The sequence below is a fragment of the Harpegnathos saltator genome, unplaced genomic scaffold, assembly GCF_003227715.2.
Source record: "Harpegnathos saltator strain DR-91 unplaced genomic scaffold, Hsal_v8.6 scaffold353, whole genome shotgun sequence".
Lineage (NCBI taxonomy): Eukaryota > Metazoa > Arthropoda > Insecta > Hymenoptera > Formicidae > Harpegnathos > Harpegnathos saltator.
In genome coordinates, this window is record NW_020230154.1 from 15,856 (window position 1) to 35,209 (window position 19,354).

Genomic DNA, 19,354 nt, shown 5'->3' on the forward strand with positions numbered 1-19,354 from the left:
AATTTAAGAAAAACATCTGATTTTAGTCAAATGGAAAGGTGTCGTCTTTTATTTTTAGCTCTTAAACTTCAACACAAACAGAGCATAAAGAGCTCTGAAGGAGCTAAATTGGGAACTTTTATTGCATTCTCCTATTCTTTGGATATGCGTTACACTATCATATCAGGTGTAGTAAAAAGAAATCCATTATTTTTGCATGAAATTGAAGGCTTTAATTACCATAGTTAGAATGATCCGATTTAGGTCAAATATGCGCCGTTTTGTTTGATAACTTGTTGCCATTTTGAAGGTAATTTCATTATGCCTCTCTCATAGAAGCCCTCGTCCCTATTGGTAAAAAATTGAGACAGTTGATTTTCACAAGCCTCTCTTGAAGCGAATTTTTCACCAGCAAAATTGTTCGCCATGAACAGGAACAGATGGTAATCACTTGGTGCCAGGTCCGGACTATAAGATGGATGCATAAGAACCTCCCAGCCAAGCTCCCGGAGCTTCTGGCGAGTCACTATCGATGTGTGTGGCCTGGCGTTGTCCTGATGGAACACAATTCCTCTTCTATTGGCCAAAGCTGGCCGCTTCTGGGCGATTGCTTCCTTCAGACCAATTGTTGACAGTACAGTTCCGAGTTAAGAGTTTTGCCGTAGGGGAGCAGCTCATAGTAGATAATTCCCTGCCAATCCCATCAAACACACAGCAAAACCTTCCTGGCCGTCAATCCTGGCTTGGCCACCGTTTCCGCTGGCTCACCGCGATTCGACCACGACCGTTTTCGCTTGACGTTGTCGTAAGTGATCCACTTTTCATCACCAGTGACCAACCGCTTCAGAAATGGGGCGATTTTGTTGCGATTCAGCAGCGATTCGCAGATGGAAATTCGGTCCATGAGGTTTTTGTTCGTTAACTCGTGTGGCACCGATACATCGAGCTTCTTTTTGTATTCAGCCTTATTCAACTGGTTCCAAACGGTTTTTTGTGCAATCTTTAGCTCTTGGGCAATCGAAACAGTGCTTACATGACGGTCGGACTCGACAATGTCCATGATTTCATTGATATTTTCGACAATTGGCCTTCCAGTGCATGGTGCATCTTTGACATCGAAATTACCAGAACGGAATCGACGAAACCAAAATTGCGCGTGATTGGCTGTTACAGTATGAGGACCATAAACATTATTCACATTTTCAGCCGCCTGGCTTGCGTTTTCGCCTTTATCGAAGAAAAACTGTAAAATATAGCGTATTTTCTCTTTGCTAGTGTCCATCTTTGACACGCGCTCAAACAAAACTGAGTCAACTAATCACAAAACTGTCAGAAAAGTTTTTTTAGTACGAAATCTCATCTTTCTAACGCCATCTAGTGGAACCCGATCGGACTTATACAACGCGAGATACAGATAACTAAAGCCATCTATTGGAAAAATAATGGATTTCTTTTTACTACACCTGATATTATTTATTCTAGTCATTATAAAACTTACTCTTATTCATTATATTCTACTCATTACAGTTCAAATAAAAATAAATGTTCATTTAACGAAGCTTTAAAAAATATATTAAAATTTTTTAATGAGAAACTGCATACATCCTACGACCATAACATCCATATGTCACCAGAATGTTGGAAAAATATTATACCTCTTTGAAGCTGGCAGCATCAAATTGGCAGAATCGAATCGCACCTATAAAATTTTTTATAGTACATATTTTGTGTTTATAGTACAATATTTTTAGTACATATTTTGTGTTAGTTTGTATTATTAATAAAAATTTTGTATCTCGTGCCATTTTGAAAAAAATCTTGGCGCTACTACTTTCATATGAAGTCGGCAGGACCACAGCAAAAAATAATTAAAAAATAAAAACAAGTACATAAATAGAAAGAGCATAATTTGTGCTAATTTATTCCATAAAAGAAAATTTGATATTTTGAAAAAAAGTGGCACTTTACTCTTGAGCGTAAACTGGGTATGTGATGGTTTCTGAAGAAATGCAGCGGGTACAAAATCTGCAATTACATATTTTAGTAGCACAAAATAAGCGATATTTATTGCAAAACTCGCGACTCGATTCTGCTCATTACACATGATGGCTTTTGGATTGGATATCGCTTATTTTGTGCTACTAAAATATGTAATTGCAGATTCTGTACCCGCGGCATTTCTTCAGAAACCATCACAGACCCAGCTTACACTCAAGAGTAAAGTGCCACTTGTAATGAGCAGAATCGTGTCGCGATTTTTGCAATAAATATCGCTTACATTGTGCTACTAAAATATGTAATTGCAGATTTTGTTCCCGCGGCATTTCTTCAGAAACCATCGCAGATCCAGTTTACGCTCAAGAGCAAGGTGCCAATTGTAATGAGCAGAATCGAGTCGCGACTTTTGGATTGGATTGCGCTTATTTTGTGTTACTAAAATATGTAATTGCAGATTTCGTACCCGCAGCATTTCTTCAGAAACCATCACAGACTCAGAATACGCTCAAGAGTAAAGTGCCACTTATAATGTGCAGAGTCGCGACTTTTGCAATAAATATCGCTTATTTTGTGCTACTAGAATATTGGGTCTGGGAGAAAGTTCGTGGCGTTTTTAGTAAAATTCAACTGGTTTTCTTGTAGTGTGAAAATGAATTTATTTAAAACAAATATGCTCCATTATTATCGACAATGTTTCGCCATTTTCGGGTAGAGCCATAGTGCCATCGGTGAAGAATTTCTGTGGTTTCTGGTTGAAAAACTGAATCAAGTGGTTTTCACAGGTTTCTTTTGAAACCAGCTTAATTCCATTGAGAGAGTTCTGCAAAGATCAGAACAAGTGATAGTCAGAGGGTGCTATGTCTGGACTATACGGTGGATGCATCAAAATTTTCCAACCAAGCAATTTTTGACGGGTTATCAAAGAAGTGTGTGGGCGTTGTCATGATGGAAGACAACACCTTTCCCATTATTCAATTCGGGCCGTTTTCTTTCAATTGCCTGGCGTAATCTCTCTAGTTGTCTACAGTAGAGTTGAGAATCAATCGTCTGACCAACTGGAAGCAGCTCATGGTAGACGATTCCCTTCCAGTCTCATCACACACATAGCATCACCTTTTTCGGCGCCAATTCTGGCTTCGCGAACGCTTGTGACGGCTCACCATCCCTTATCCACGATCTTTTACGTTTCCGATTGTCGTACGTGATCCATTTTTCATCATCGGTTATGACACGTTTCAGACATGGCTCGATTTCATTGCGTTTCAGCAGCGCATCGCAGATGTTAATTCGGTCTATCATGTTTTTCGCGTTCAACTCATGAGGAACCCGTACATCGAGCTTCTTTTTGTAGCCAGCTTTGTGTAAATGGTTCAAGACAGTTTTGTGGTCAATGCTTAGCTCCATACCAATATCGACACTGCTGATATGCTTATTTTGCTGGACTTTTTCAAGAATTTCATCAGCTTTTTCAGTGATTGGATGACTAGAGCGTGACTCATCTTTCACATCAATATTACCAGAACGAAAGCGAGCGAACCATTTCCGCGCAGCAGATTTTGATAAAGTACCTTCACCGTACACAGCACAAATTTTTTCACAAGCCTGTGCAGCGTTCTTTCCTTTGTCGTAATAATATTGCAATATAGCGCAATTTTTCATTACTTTTCTCCATTTTCAAACGCAAACATCTTTCCAACCTCTGCACCAATTTCGATGTTTATACACTCAAAGTAACGCTCGAAGTATCACCTTTCCAACGAGCGTTTAGTAGTGTCGCTGCGATCTGTGTTTCCTGAGTTATTTGCAGTTGACGCCATCTATCGGGAAAAACGCCACGAACGAAAGTTCGTGGCGTTTTTGGGAGAAATCCCAGACCCAATATGTAATTGCAGATTTTGTACCCGCGGCATTTCTTCAAAAACCATCACAGATCCAGCTTACGCTCAAGAGCAAAGTGCCACTTGTAATGAGCAGAATCGAGTCGCGACTTTTGCAATAAATATCGCTTATTTTGTGCTACTAAAATATGTAATTGCAGATTTTGTACCCGCTGCATTTCTTCAGAAACCATCACATACCCAGTTTACGCTCAAGAGTAAAGTGCCACTTTTTTTCAAAATATCAAATTTTCTTTTATGGAACAAATTAGCACAAATTATGCTCTTTCTATTTATGTACTTGTTTTTATTTTTTAATTATTTTTTGCTGTGGCCCTGCTGACTTCATATGAAGGTGACAGTGCCAACATTTTTTTTCAAAATGGCACGAGATACAAAATTTTTATTAATAGCACAAATTAGCACAAAATAAGTACTAAATAATTTGATACGGCATTTCAATTCTGCCAATTTGATCCTGTCAGCTTCAAAGAGGTAAATATTATAGATGATAATGAAAACTGTTTGGTTGATTAGATAAAGACTTTAGTATGCAAAATGATCAAATGACTTTTGTTCAAAAACGGGCATACACTTTTTCATTCATCCAATATTATTATGATTTGCTTGTATCCGATAATCACAATTTTACAACACTCTTACTCGCGTTTGTTATCACAAATAACAAATGTATATTGATTAAAAATCAAAAACGTTTAATAGCAAACTAAGAACAAAGGAGGAAGATTTTCAACTGAACACAAAATAATTAGATATAGTAATTTCTGATCACAGTAAAATTGGACATTTTTCGATTGGATACGCTTCAATTAAACACATTACGTTTAGATGTTACGGTAGATTCAGGCCTGGTCTACAATATGTGTTGTAAGCTGTAAGCCGTAAGATCTGACCAGTTATAGACGATTATTTTTGTAATAATCGACTGTGATTCGCCAATTCTTACGGCTTACAACTTACGACACGTATTGTACCAGGTCTGTAAATATGAAACCGGAATTTGCCCATAGATGGCCCTAGCTGTCAATGTAGTTACCGTCAAACCGCGTCATTGGCGCCATTTCCATTTGTTGACATCTGACAAAGATTTTCAACTCATAACAATACAAGTTTCATACAACAGCATAGTTTGTAATAGCGTTGAACATATCGAATTTTGTGCCTGGAAGCTACGATTTGCGGACAGCATTGATTTTCTGTTACCATTTGAAGAAAACTGCTGCAGTATTGCATCGAATGCTTGTCGAAGCTTACGGTGAGCATGCTCTTGGTAAATCACAGTGGTTTGAGTGGTTTAAAAAATTCAAATGTGGCGATTTTGACGTGAGAAATGAAGAACGTGGAAGATCATCGAAAAAGTTTGAAGACAGCGAATTGCAAGCATTGTTGGATGAAGATGACGCTCAAAGGCAACAATAACTCGCGGATCAATTAAATGTGACACGAAAAGCCGTCTCCATACGTTTGAAAGCCATGGGAAAGATCCAGAAGATGGGAAAATGTGTTCCACATGAACTGAATGAAAGACAGCAGGAAAACCGAAAAACCACTTGCGAAATGCTGCTTGCCAGGTACAAAAGAAAGTCATTTCTCCATCAAATTGTGACTGGCGATGAAAAGTGGATATATTTTGAGAATCCTAAGCGTAAAAGATCATGGGTAACTCCAGGCGAACCATCGACATCGACTGCAAGGCCAAATCGCTATGGACGGAAGACAATGCTCTGTGTTTGGTGGGATCAGAATGGTGTGATCTATTATGAGCTGCTAAAACTTGGCGAAACCGTTCATACTGAACGCTACCGACAACAAATGATCGATTTGAATCAAGCTTTGCGTGAAAAATGACCAGAATATCAAAAAAGGCAACACAAAGTGATTTTGTTTCATGATAATGCACCATCACACACAGCAAAACTGGTCAAGAAAACGATTGAGGCGTTTAGTTGGGAAATACTTTCGCATGCAGCTTACTCACCAGACTTGGCTCCGTCCGATTACTACTTATTTGCATCGATGGGACACACACTTGCTGAGCAGCGCTTCTTACGCAAATGTACGAAAATTGCTCGATGACTGGTTTGCCTCAAAAGAGTAATAGCTTTTTTGGCGTGGCATCCACAAATTGTCAGACAGATGGGAAAAATATATAGCTAGCGATTGGCAATACTTCGAATAAAATATTTTTTATCATTTTCATATAATAAACGTGTATTTTCTATACAAAAATTTCGGTTTCATATTTACATACCTGGTAGACCAAGTCTCACACAGCGTCCAACATACGACATACGTGATCCGTTCTTTTTAGCTGCACTGCTGAACTGGTAGAATAGGTTAGAGTGAGAAAAAATATAGTGACCTCACTTTAACTTATTGCATCAGTTTAGCAGTACAGCTACTTCTTCTTTTTCTTGTTCTTCTAAACTGGCTCCGGGGGAAAGTAGGTGTCCTCATACAGCTGTGTGAACTTGACACCCGACTTTTTCAAAATTAACTTTTCTGCACAAAAAATGTTAGATTTTCGTTTGTAGTTGTTTGTAGTAACATTAATTTTGTTTGTAGTTCGACCGTTCAAAAAATATAAAATTAAAAATATGACACCTATTCGACTTTGAGATATCTCAAATCCGCTTTCGCAGCCTTCTTTAGAATCGTTTGTAATTGTTTGTAGTGCTTTCCGTTTCGTTTGTAGTTGAACCGTTCAAAGATTGTGACAATTTAAACAAACGGCCAAGAGGCCATTCTGTCAATTTTTGAGATATCTCAAATCCGCTTTCGCCACCTTCTTTAGAATCGTTTGTAGTTGTTTGTAGTGCTTTCCGTTTGTAGTTGAATCGTTGAATCATTCTTGAGCATTTTTCTAAATTATTACAATTTTTGGACGGTTCAACTATAAACGAAACGGAAAGCACTACAAACAACTACAAACGATTCTAAAGAAGGTGGCGAAAGCGGATTTGAGATATCTCAGAAATTGACAGAATGACCTCTAGGATGTTTTTTTAAATTGTTACAACTTTTGAACGATTCAGCTATAAACGAAACGGAAAGCACTACAAACAACTACAAACGATTCTAAAGAAGGCTGCGAAAGCAGATTTGAGATATCTCAAAAATTGACAGAATTGCCTCTTGGGCGTTTTTTAATTTGTTACAACTTTTGAACGGTTCAACTACAAACGAAACGGAAAGCACTACAAACAATTACAAACGATTCTAAAGAAGGCTACGAAAGCGGATTTGAGATATCTCAAAGTCGAGTAGGTGTCATTTTTTTTAAATTTATCTTTTGTAAACGGTCAAACTACAAACGAAATTAACGTTACTATAAACAACTACAAATGAAAATCTAACGTTTTTTATGCAGAAAAATTAATTTTGAAAAAGTCGGGTGTCAAATTAACACAACTTCCCCATACTCCATTCCCAAGTTCAGCAATGCAACTAAAACAACGGATATTTATGTCTATTTCTACCAACCTCGGTTAACGTAACCGGTTAGTTATTCTAACAGAATTGACCAATCGCATTGATCGTTAATCAGAATTGTTAAATGCAATTAGTCCATTCTGATGGAATAATCAGTCGGTTAAATTAACCATGGTTGGTAGAAACAGACATTAGGCTGTATTCCGATATTTACTGCCAACAATGAAAATCTATAGTATATATGGCACAAACTACGAAGGTAGTTTGATAAGTCAGTGACTTTTTTAATAAAAGATATTTTTTTCGGCAAATAAGCGTTTTATTTCTCAACGTAGTCTCCTTTTAGCTCGATACATTTAGTCCACCGTTTTTCCAATTTTTTTATTCCTTCCAAATAATAGGTTTTCTCAAGGCCCTCAAAATAGGCGTTTGTTTCAGTGATGACCTCTTCATTCGACCCAAATCTCTTACCGCCCAGCCATTTCTTCAGGTTTGGAAACAGGAAATAGTCGCAGGGGGCTAAATCTGGTGAATATGCTGCATGGGGTAGCAGTTCGTAGCCTAATTTATGGATTTTTGTCATGGTGACTACACACGTGTGCACCCGTGCATTGTCCTGATGGAACAGCACCTTTTTCTTCGCCAAATGCGGTCGTTTTTGCTTCAAATCAATATCGAATTTGTCCAAAAGCTCTGAATAATATTCGCCGGTGATCGTTTTACCCTTTTCAAGGTAATCGATGTGAATGATACCGCGTGCATCCCAAAAAACTGTGGCCATGACCTTGTTGGCCGACAGACCCACCTTGGCCTTCTTTGGTGCACGTTCACCCGAAGAAACCCACTGTCTTGATTGTTCCTTGGTCTCTGGTGTGGTGTGATGGATCCATGTTTCGTCTACGGTAACGAAACGGCGCAAAAACTCGTTCGGATTGCGGCTGAACATCGCCAAACACTCCTTTGAAATGGTCACACGGTTGCGTTTATGGTCGAGTGTGAGCAATCGCGGCACCCATCGCGCGGATAGCTTTTTCATGTCCAAATATTCATGTAAAATGTGATGTACCCGCCTACAGTTGAGATGCCTACAGCCTCAGCCACTTCACGCACTTTCATTCTCCGATCGTCCAATATCATTCCATGGATTTTATCGACGATTTCTGGCGTGACGACCTCTTTTGGGCGACATGAACGTTCGGCGTCACTTGTGCTGGTATGACCACAATGGAACTCAGTAAACCACTTCTTAACCATTGAAATTGATGGTGCAGAGTCCCCATAGTATTTGTCAAGCTTTGCCTTGGTTTCGGTGATGGTTTTTTTACGCAAAAAATAATGCTTAATCAGCACACAAAATTCACTTTTTTCCATTTTCGTTAAAATTCACGAGGTTGTCTGCTTTCAATGGCTGTCAAACACTAACTAAATGGCGCAGCTTGCCCAAACTTGTACAGTAGTCTATTAATAGATGGCAGTTGACGGGAGCAGTGCTGCATTTAAAGTTACTGCGCGGAAAATTCAAAAAGTCACTGACTTATCAAACTGCCCTCGTATGTATTTTTAGTACAGTATCGTATTGCGTATATGATATTTCATCAGAGGTAGGTTGTTTCAACTTCTTGGTAAGTTAATTGATAATTAAATCATATGTCTTTGTCTAAATTAAAGGAAAAACAAAGACAAACATATGATTTAGCAATCAGTTAACTTACCAAGAAGTTAGAACAACCGACTCTAAGACAATTGGCTGAAAATCGTAATATCTAGTGACATTCATGAAATATCGTATGAGACATTTTTTAAGAATAGAAGAAGAATAGAAGAAGGCCCTAAGAATGAATATCGGAACACTGCTTTCATAGGAAAATAGCTCTCTTATGAAGAATTGTATTCTCTATGAGAAATCTATTCTCCTATTGGATATCATATAGAAAGTTGGTTAGGGAATACTGTAGTAGCCATTCAGTATCTTGCTCGCCCAGAAATCATATTTAAAAAACATGCGACATGTAGGACGTTGATTGGGAATACCGCAGTATTCCTTAGTCAATTTCCGCTGAGCGGCAAGCGTTGCTGCGTCCTGTGTGCAATCAGCTATTGAGACGGATTTCAAGGGATACTTTTTCTGATGCGCCCCATGAGAAACAGCAAAAAAAATAGCAAAACGTGCACGATTCTTCTTCACTTTACTTCTTTACAAAAATAGTAAATTAAAAAGTCACAGACGACCAATTGCTCTCTGTCTCTGTCTTATCACCGATGAGCGAACTGCGTGGCAAAAATAAGCACGAGGCGAGTCAGCGGCGATCTTATTACTAATTGTAAGCAAGAATATTCCTGTCTCTTTCCCACCTTATATTTTATGCGATGCGCTATCTGCAATTCGAAAAAAATATTTCGAGATCGCACGGATAATTTCTAACAATGATATAATAACACTAATAGGTGACAATTTTTTATAATTTTTATTTTCAGTTTCATAATTTTTACACTTAATTATGAACATAAATTTGCATATATGTTGTAAATAATAATATGTAATAATTATTAAATTTTAATTATAAATATTAAATAATTTTATTAATGTTAATAATATAAATGGTATCAGTAACTTGAGGTACTCATCTTCTTGCAAGGAAATTAACATACTTATCTATTTTAGAAAAAATTTCTTTATATAAAATGTTTACGAGTCAATATGCAAAGTTATATGATGGATTGTTGAGTGTTTGCAGGAGAAAAATGAACAATTTGGTATACAGGGTGCACGATTTATCTGAAGACATTGAAATATCTCGAGAACTATGCATTGGATAAAAAAAAGTGGGTGATGAAAGTTGTTAGTCTCAAAGGGGGACATCCAATGATACCAAACTCGACCTCCCACCCCACCCCCTGGGGGTGGGGGTTGGGGGCAACTTTGAAATCTTAAATGGAAACCCCCATTTTTTATTGCAGATACGGATTCTACGCCACAAAATACGTAAATTTTGTCCGAAACTTTTTTTTTAATTCGTGATAGATGGCGCTGTAATCGCAAAAAATTATATTTTCCGCAATTCTCCAGAAATGATCATTGGATTGAGAAATAAAAAATACCTGTTCAATATTTTTAAAGAACATAATAAAAGTTATTCCCCCCCCATCCTCTCGGGATAGGGTGGGTGATAACGTTCAAATCTCAAATGGGGACCCACATTTTTCATTGCAGAATTTGCCTTTTATAATAAGCCGTAGTTCGCCATACACCCACAGTGGCGCGTCGAGCAGTTCCCTCTTCGATTCGGGTTCCCATTGGAGATTTGAACGTTACTACCCACCCTACCCCGAGAGGATGGGGGGGGAATAACTTTTATTATGTTCTTTAAAAATATTGAACAGGTATTTTTTATTTCTCAATCCAATGATCATTTCTGGAGAATTGCGGAAAATATAATTTTTTGCGATTACAGCGCCATCTATCACGAATTAAAAAAAAAGTTTCGGACAAAATTTACGTATTTTGTGGCGTAGAATCCGTGTCTGCAATAAAAAATGGGGGTTTCCATTTAAGATTTCAAAGTTGCCCCCAACCCCCACCCCCAGGGGGTGGGGTGGGAGGTCGAGTTTGGTATCATTGGATGTCCCCCTTCGAGACTAACAACTTTCATTAACCACTTTTTTTATCCAATACATAGTTCTCGAGATATTTCAATGTCTTTAGATAAATCGTGCACCCTGTATAGATATTATGCACAATTGGAGGTACTAAAACTGCTGCGACTAAGAATATAAATACTAGTATTGTAGTCGCAGAGGCAAATACTTAATTTATTATACTGAAGAATAGGGATACTAAATTTCGTATGTTGTTTTGTTTCTCATTTTTCTCATTTTCTTTTCCAATATATCAAAATATTATTTAATGCATTTTGTTAATATTGGTATATTTAAGTCGATATTGATATATTTAATATATATTTAACTTATGATATAATTGTGTGTAAAATATTTATGCTTTACACGGTGTGTATGTTCATAAGGTGCGTACCTAATATGCTGAGAGAAAACAAACAGGTGTGTGTGTGTGTGTGTGAAGTTGACGTAACATTTTTCGGAAAATCACAAATTATTGCGAGTTCTGGCTTCCTTTTTAATAGTTCTAGAGTTCTTGCTAAGTTAAACAAATAGTTCCGCTGAATAACGTAAAAAAATGGTCTCGGACAAAGTGATTTGCTAAGTTCACGCTGCGTATCACTTTGTCCTACATGATTTCCGCGCACATATTAGGTGTACAACTTTGCTTCCGCCGTTTTTTTCCGAAATTCGAGGCTTTATTGTAAAAAACTGGTTATATATTTATGATTCAAAGTATTGTCCATCGCTGGCCACTACTTTCTCCCATCTTTCGGGCAGCGTACGAATCCCGCGTTGAAAAAACTGGTCATCTTTTGAAGCGATCCACGAATCGATCCAATTTCTTACTTCTTCATAAGACCGGAAGTACTGGTCAACCAGGCCTTGTGCCATTGACCGGAAGTACTGGTCAACCAGGCCTTGTGCCATTGATCGAAACAAGTTATAGTCAGAGGGAGCAATGTCTGGAGAATACGGCGGGTGGGGTAGGACTTCCCATTTCAACGTTTCCAAATATGTCTTGACCACTTTCGCAACATGGGGTCGAGCATTGTCATGCTGCAAAATCACTTTATCGTGTCTCTCGTTGTATTGCGGCCGTTTGTCTTTCAATGCTCGGCTCAAATGCATTAATTGCGTTCGATAACGATCGCCTGTGATTGTTTCAGTCGATTTTAACAGCTCATAATACACTACGCCGAGCTGGTCCCACCAAATACAGAGCATGACCTTGGAGCCGTGCATATTCGGTTTGGCCGTCAACGTGGAAGCATGGCCAGGATATGCCCATGATTTTCTGCGCTTGGGGTTATCGTAATGAACCCATTTTTCGTCCCCAGTCACAATGCGATGCAGGAATCTCTTCCGTCTTTGCCTTTCAAGCAACTGTTCACAAGCAAACAAACGCCATTCAACATCTCTCGGTTTCAACTCGTACGGCACCCAATTTCCTTGCTTCTGAATCATTCCCATGTCTTTGAGACGTTTTGAAATTGCTTGTTGAGTCACTCCCAATGATCGTGCCAATTCTTCTTGACTTTGACACGAGTCTTTATTAAGTAATGCCTCCAATTCTGCATCTTCGAAAACCTTCTCTCTTCCACCGCTATGCCGGTCTTCGACGTGAAAATCACCGTTCTTGAAGCGTTGAAACCACTCACGACACGTTCTTTCACTAATGGCAGGCTCACTATAAGTATTTAAGAACAGAGATTCGATGAGCCTCAGCTGCAGATTTCTTCATATTGAAGCAGAAAATTAAAACCTCCTGCAAATGACGAGAATTTGGCTCGTAAACTGACATTTTCAATCGAGAATAACTTTATAATGCAGACACTAATCAACTAACGTTTCTATGGGGTTATGTTGACAGATGCTCAAGTTTATTGCATGACATCTATGATCTATTTATTTCGACCACTATTTACCGCTAAAGCCATTTATAGGAAAATGGCGGAAGCAAAGTTGTACACCTAATATATTGTCAGATTTCGCAAAATATATAGTTCTACAATAGTTCTGTAAAGAGTTCTGTTCCATAAAAGCAAAAAAGAATTATTTTAATTAAGTAAAGGTTAGCGTTAATACAGTAATAAGCGTACCGACTTGAGATGCTATCAAAATCTCAGAACTCTGGCCTTTCCAAAAGAGTTCGTCGATCGTTCTCTCTCGCTTCTCTCGGGAGCCTTGAACGAGTAAAAGTGAACGAGGCTGCTGCTTCTTACTAACGGAGGAGCCGACGTCCCCACTCTTTTTTAAATCAGGTACCACGGTCTTTTGACAAAGGATTCTTTGTTAGGCTTCGAGTCGAATGCGAACGAGAAACCAACGGCCAAATTCAAACACGTTGAATCCTCTGCTATATTGTCTCCATCAAAATATTGGAGTGTAGAGCAAAGCAATGCTTAACACATTGGATGCAAAACAAATAATATTTAAAATCGACTGCGATACTACAAAACAGGATTTATAAGTGAAGTATGAATAATATCACTGTTCTTATTTATTACGAATATGTTCTTATTTATCACAATGTATGCAGAAAGAAATATATTTTCGAATGTTAATGATTTATGTTTTCCGGTCTCGCTTTTAAAACAACCATGTGCCTGTAAGGAAAATGCTTTTATACGACGTGCATGGTGCTCTGTGAATTTATGTTTTTTCTGTTTCTATGATAAGTATCACCCTGAAATTGTTCATTTCATATAGAGGAATCTGTGATGTAAGAATTATTTAATATTACTATAACTATATTTGCATACAATAATAAAATACCATTTGTCTCCACCAATTCTTCGCATTTCAGTTTTCTATCCTAGAATTGACCTACATATTAAATACTACATAATCATAACACAGTTCTTACTTATTACGAATATCACGATATATGCTGTGAACATTTCTTGCTAATTGATAAAAAAAAAGAATGATTAGAACCGAACTTGGGTCCTACGGCGTACTAGCTGCAACCGCAGTCGCTGCGCCACGTCCACTGACTCGAAAGTTACTGCTACGTACCGAGTATTCTAGCGCGTAGAACTTCAAAATTTTTTCTCCGAAACTAAGGCCCATTGAGGAAAACCCTTTGATCCTCATGCACAGGGGAGGTCCCTTACAATATATTCGAGAGCCATCAAAATCCTTTATTAACAGGTCTGAGGGTCTCCTTGTGAGTACTTGTGACTTGATATGCTGTCACCTATATCAGGATTTTACGTTAAACCATGGGATTCATAAATAATCTAGCAATATATATGCAATACATATACGCAAACTCATTAGTAGAATTAGTAGAATACATTGATAATGTGGGGATATCAGGCAGGTATAAAATATATCGGCCCACTGCAGATTCTCTCCACTGGCAAAAACTGAGAATTTCGATCTTACATATGTATCTCAGAGGCCTTAAAAGCCCGTATAAACTTTGTCCGATCCAAAAATCTTCGATATTTTACAGGTTTTACATTTGACAAATTTGCGCGTCTGCCATTTTGAATAGAGGGCCTAATTTAAAAATCGGGCTTGATATGATTGTAGAGCAATTCGCGAGTAAATTTAAAAAGAAAGAATGGAAATCGGTTAAGAATTACGCTGTCTAGCGATTTTTGTCCACGAAAAGACCCATTTGACCCACTATGCGGCGGCGAGCGTTCGGATCCCACCGACGACTGCTTCACTTCATGGTTTTTTTCTTTTTTCTTTAATTTTCGACATACAGTAATACGTTATTAATAATTATTTATTTATTTATTTATTTTTTAATTTATTTCGTTTTTATATAAAAAATAAGGACATTTCGGGATATTTGAACGCAATATGAAATAAAAAATATATAAATCGTATGAACTGATTATATATTTTTCAAGCAACGTATAAATTTTATACATATCAAAATCAAATACAAACTTTATAAATGTCTACATATTATAAAATGTTTCCATCGCTTCGTTGTGGATGAAAATTCATGTAAAAACATTGGAAACATAAAACTTTATCGCACCACGAACATTTTATAAATGAATTATGTTGTTCACATACACATTTTTTATTATAAATATTTGGAGGAAAGCATAGCTGGTTAACATTTAAAAACATTTCTCTTTCGTCAGCTAATTTGGACGCATATCATGCATATTGAAGCATACATTTAAATCCAAGATTTAAATAAAAATATATAATCAGTTCATACGATATATTTTTTATTTCATATTGCGTTCAAATATCCCGAAATGTCCTTATTTTTTTATATAAAAACGAAATAAATTAGAAAATAAATAAATAATTATTAATAACATATTACTATATGTTTTCATCACCTACATACAAGCTATCGAACGCACTATGACTCGTTCGAAAAATGATTTTCTATGATAATTGGCGTCATCCCCTTGTTAGCTCTATGTCCTTACGGAGCCCGTGTGCCAAAGTTCTGAGACATCCTGTATATAACCATATATAATTATGTCAAATTAAACATTATTTTATTTAATTATATTTAAACAATTTCCCGAATGATAGGGGAACTTGGGGTATAATGAGACTACGGGGCATAATGGAGTATGGTCGAAAACTTTTTACGGAGATGCTGTCATGCAATAAAACGTTTTGCCATTATTACTGTTAAATGTCTCTTATCACATACCATTATTAATTGTCATATTATTTTTAGTTGAAAGATGCTACAAATTGTTTAATGCGTTTGCTACGTCCTCCGCATCTCTATTACAATTTGCTACGTATATTTACATAAGTTAAACTATGACAAAATTCTTTTTTCGTTTTCGTATGAACATTAATGTTATTAAACCATCTTTTCTCGTCATTTTAATCAAATTCCTGTACAAACACCGATTATCTCTAACGTTTTATATTACATAATCCAAACTTACATATGTCTAGGCATAATGAGATTATACCATTATGTTCTTAAAACATTAAGTTATATTATTTCTGATTGTATGCTTGTTTTATTTTATATAATGAATTGTATATATTTTTTATATATTATATATATTTTATATAATGAATACGAAATATAAAAGCTAGACGCTAGCCAGCTGGAAGCTGGACGCTACCCAGTTGAAAGCTGGACGTTAACCAGCTGAAAGCTGAAAGTTGGACGCCAGCCAGCTGAAAGCTAGAAGCTTGGCGTTTCAAATTTTAGGGGATAATTTTTTTGTTAGTAATTTATTTCTGTCAAATTAATGACCGAATATGTTTTCATACGTATTGATTTAATCATTTTTATTAATATTATATAAAATATTTTTTAGTTTAGTTATACGCGCTTTACAATTGTCGTTAAAATTTTACAGGCCTCTAATTGTATATATAATTTTATAATATATTGTTAAATTATATTATGCGCTAAATAGGTGAAATCATATTTGATAACATTTAAGCGATAATATAAAATTCATTCACACACATACATAATAATGTCTTATAATAAACATATTAGTATATCTAGTTAATATTTTTTTAATTTTGTGTTATATTATCAAGATATTCAATGCACTTCATGCATAACGCGCTTGCCCTTTCTTATTCACTTTGACTTTTCTGTAAAATTGTAGTATAAACATAAATTTCACAAATATGTGATTCAGGAAACAAACGAGAATAAAAAGACAATTGAGCTAGTACGCTGTTAATCATGCGTCAGTTATTTACTTTTAATAATCATAGTTAAAATCTACAAATATCCATACGTATGTTCCAGTCGTAATTTTTCGACTTTTTTCAATAGTAAAATATAAAAATTATAATTCGTGACATTTGTATGATAGTTCATTCGGGAATCGCGGAGATAACATATTTTATAATTGTATTGCATATATGTAAGTTTGTGTTATTCGGAACTTGTCTGTGTAGAGTCCTTATTTGTAACAATGAAGGATTTATAAAATATTCCGTCAACGAATCCGGTCAACGAAAGTTGAGTATTTTCATGACTAGATAAACGTTACTCACCAACAGTAAACGCCGAAGTCCCGCTATTTGCAAGTATTATGTGTGAAAAGTCAAAACCCTACAGCGCCCAATAGCCTCGATAACAAACGTGATTCACCTGTAGGTTAAACAAAAATAAGGAGCAATGCAGATTCGTCAAGAAAAACAACTTCAACAAAGTAATCGTTCACCAACCGAATCAAACACAAACAATCACAATGAAATCGAGCACGTGGTCCAATAATAAACAATAACCATTATTGGCGTGCGATAAGAGATATAATAAACATTGACTATTATTGGCGTGCGTCCACGTTCAAAAATCAAGGACGAGTGACGAGTACCAGACGGCAGAAAGACTTAAAATATATCTTGAAAACTCTGTTTGTAAACAGGATGATACATTATAATCTATCGAGTATTTTGATGATAGATAGATAATTCAGGAAATATACATTTGAAATTTCTGTACAAATAGCGCGCCTCACACGCATTTGCTATGTTGTTATATATGCGATTTATCTCTGCTCACATGTTTATTTTGTGTAAAGGACTGGTCTCACGATGCTCGATTGTGTTAATAATTTTCTATAGGCTAACTTTTATGAAGTTGCATATGGAACATTATATGATAACGTTCATGATTTTGAATTGTTAGTATTATTGTTTTTGTCGAAATCATGAAGGTTGCCATGCAGAGCTCCGTGCACAACTTCATAAGTTAACATATAGAAAATCATTAATATAATCGAGCATCGTGAGACTAATATCATATCATTACGATTAATTAGAGCATAAGAAAATATGCACAAGCAGTCGTGAAGCATAGTGCAATTGTAGAGAAATATCACAGTGTACCTACCTATAGTATTTATCTACTCGGGCAGTGCGGCACATATACCATGAAGTTTTCTCATTGTGTTTTGTCCAAAATATTAAATACCATTTTCTAATATTATATATGGATGGATTTGGTATTTAATGCTCTACAATTTTTGTTCTTACAAAAACTTAAAAATTTTTCCAGAGTAACAAGAGGGGGGGAGTAGTTCAACATTTGAAATTTAAAAAACTGAACACATGGTTGCAAAGAGCATAAAATATTGCAAAACTTTTGTCTGAAACTTTTTTTCATATGACTCATAATTTAGAAAATATTTGATAAAAACGATAACGGCTATTTTTTTTAAGGGGTGGTTTCATTCCCTAAACATGCTCCGAAGCCGATATAAAAAAATATGTATCCCTTAGTTTTTGATGCTCTACAACATATCCGAAGCCCATTCAAATCGGTGAGGGACAGTTGTGACACTCTTCTTGTTAGTCTACTTGATTTTAGAGTTTTGTCTTTTGATATATAATATATACTGGGAAATGTCTTCCATTCAGTCTCAGGTGATCGTTTTCTATTGGGTTACAAGTCCCCCATTTAATTTTCTTTTCAATCAGAGTACTGTGCGACCAACTCAATTCTCTAGCTAATGCAGTTCTAAAATCCAGAAAAGCCATTTTTTGTCTGTCACCAAAAGAGTTATACAGGGTGCACGATTTATCTGAAGACATTGAAATATCTCGAGAACTATGCATTGGATAAAAAAAGTGGTTAATGAAAGTTGTTAGTCTCGAAGGGGGACATCCAATGATATCAAACTTGGCCTCCCACCCCACCACCAGGGGGTGGGGGTTGGGGGCAACTTTAAAATCTTAGATGGAAACCCCCATTTTTTATTGCAGATACGGATTCTACGCCACAAAATACGTAAATTTTGTCCGAAACTTTTTTTTTATTCGTGATAGATGGCGCTGTAATCGCAAAAAATTATATTTTCCGCAATTCTCCAGAAATGATCATTGGATTGAGAAATAAAAAATACCTGTTCAATATTTGTAAAGAACATAATAAAAGTTATTCGCCCCCCCATCCTCTCGGGGTAAGGTGGGTAATTTTTATTGAAACAATTTTTTTCATTCGTGATAGATAGCGTTGAATTTTTCCGAGAAACTACTTTTAGCGTTACACAAGAACAACGACGAGGACGAAGTAGTTTTATGTTCCCTTCGGGTGCTTTTTTAATGTAAGTCCCCTTGCCTCTCACAGATCGGGGTGCTTTTTTAATGTGAGTCCCCTTGCCTCTCACTGTTCAATTAATTAGAGTAAGTGTTCGAAATTTTTACCTTCAACTTCAATACACTTATTGATCCTTTTTTCAAATGACTGTACACAGGATAGAAGCATATCTGCGGGAGTTTCAGCGCAAGCGTTTCTTATGCGTTCTACCATGTTTTCACGAGTTGTTGGCACTTGTTGATTTAAAAATATTGAACAGGTATTTTTTATTTCTCAATCCAATGATCATTTCTGGAGAATTGCGGAAAATATAATTTTTTGCGATTACAGCGCCATCTATCACGAATAAAAAAAGTTTCGGACAAAATTTACGTATTTTGTAGCGTAGAATCCGCATCTGCAATGA

General features: G+C 36.4%; 1 protein-coding gene and 1 long non-coding RNA gene across 4 annotated transcripts in view; one reads left to right on the forward strand and one right to left on the reverse strand.

The window, feature by feature from the left end:
- The window catches only part of LOC105187361 (PQ-loop repeat-containing protein 3), a 51,651-nt gene that overhangs the window by 4,358 nt on the left and 27,939 nt on the right, over positions 1-19,354 (forward strand). The window contains exon 1 of one of the 3 annotated variants that reach the window (XM_025300315.1): positions 8,331-8,520. The exons of the other annotated variants lie outside the window; for them this stretch is intronic. The gene's annotated coding sequence lies outside the window, so the exon portion shown is untranslated. Of the gene's footprint in view, positions 1-8,330; positions 8,521-19,354 lie in introns of those variants that run through there. 3 annotated transcript variants of the gene reach the window in all.
- The window catches only part of LOC112588944 (uncharacterized), a 65,331-nt gene continuing 59,383 nt past the window's right edge, over positions 13,407-19,354 (reverse strand). The window contains exons 2-3 of the long non-coding RNA XR_003113134.1: positions 16,902-16,998; positions 13,407-14,124 (exon numbers count right to left, since the gene is read on the reverse strand). This is a non-coding gene — a long non-coding RNA (uncharacterized LOC112588944). The remainder of the gene's footprint in view (positions 14,125-16,901; positions 16,999-19,354) is intronic.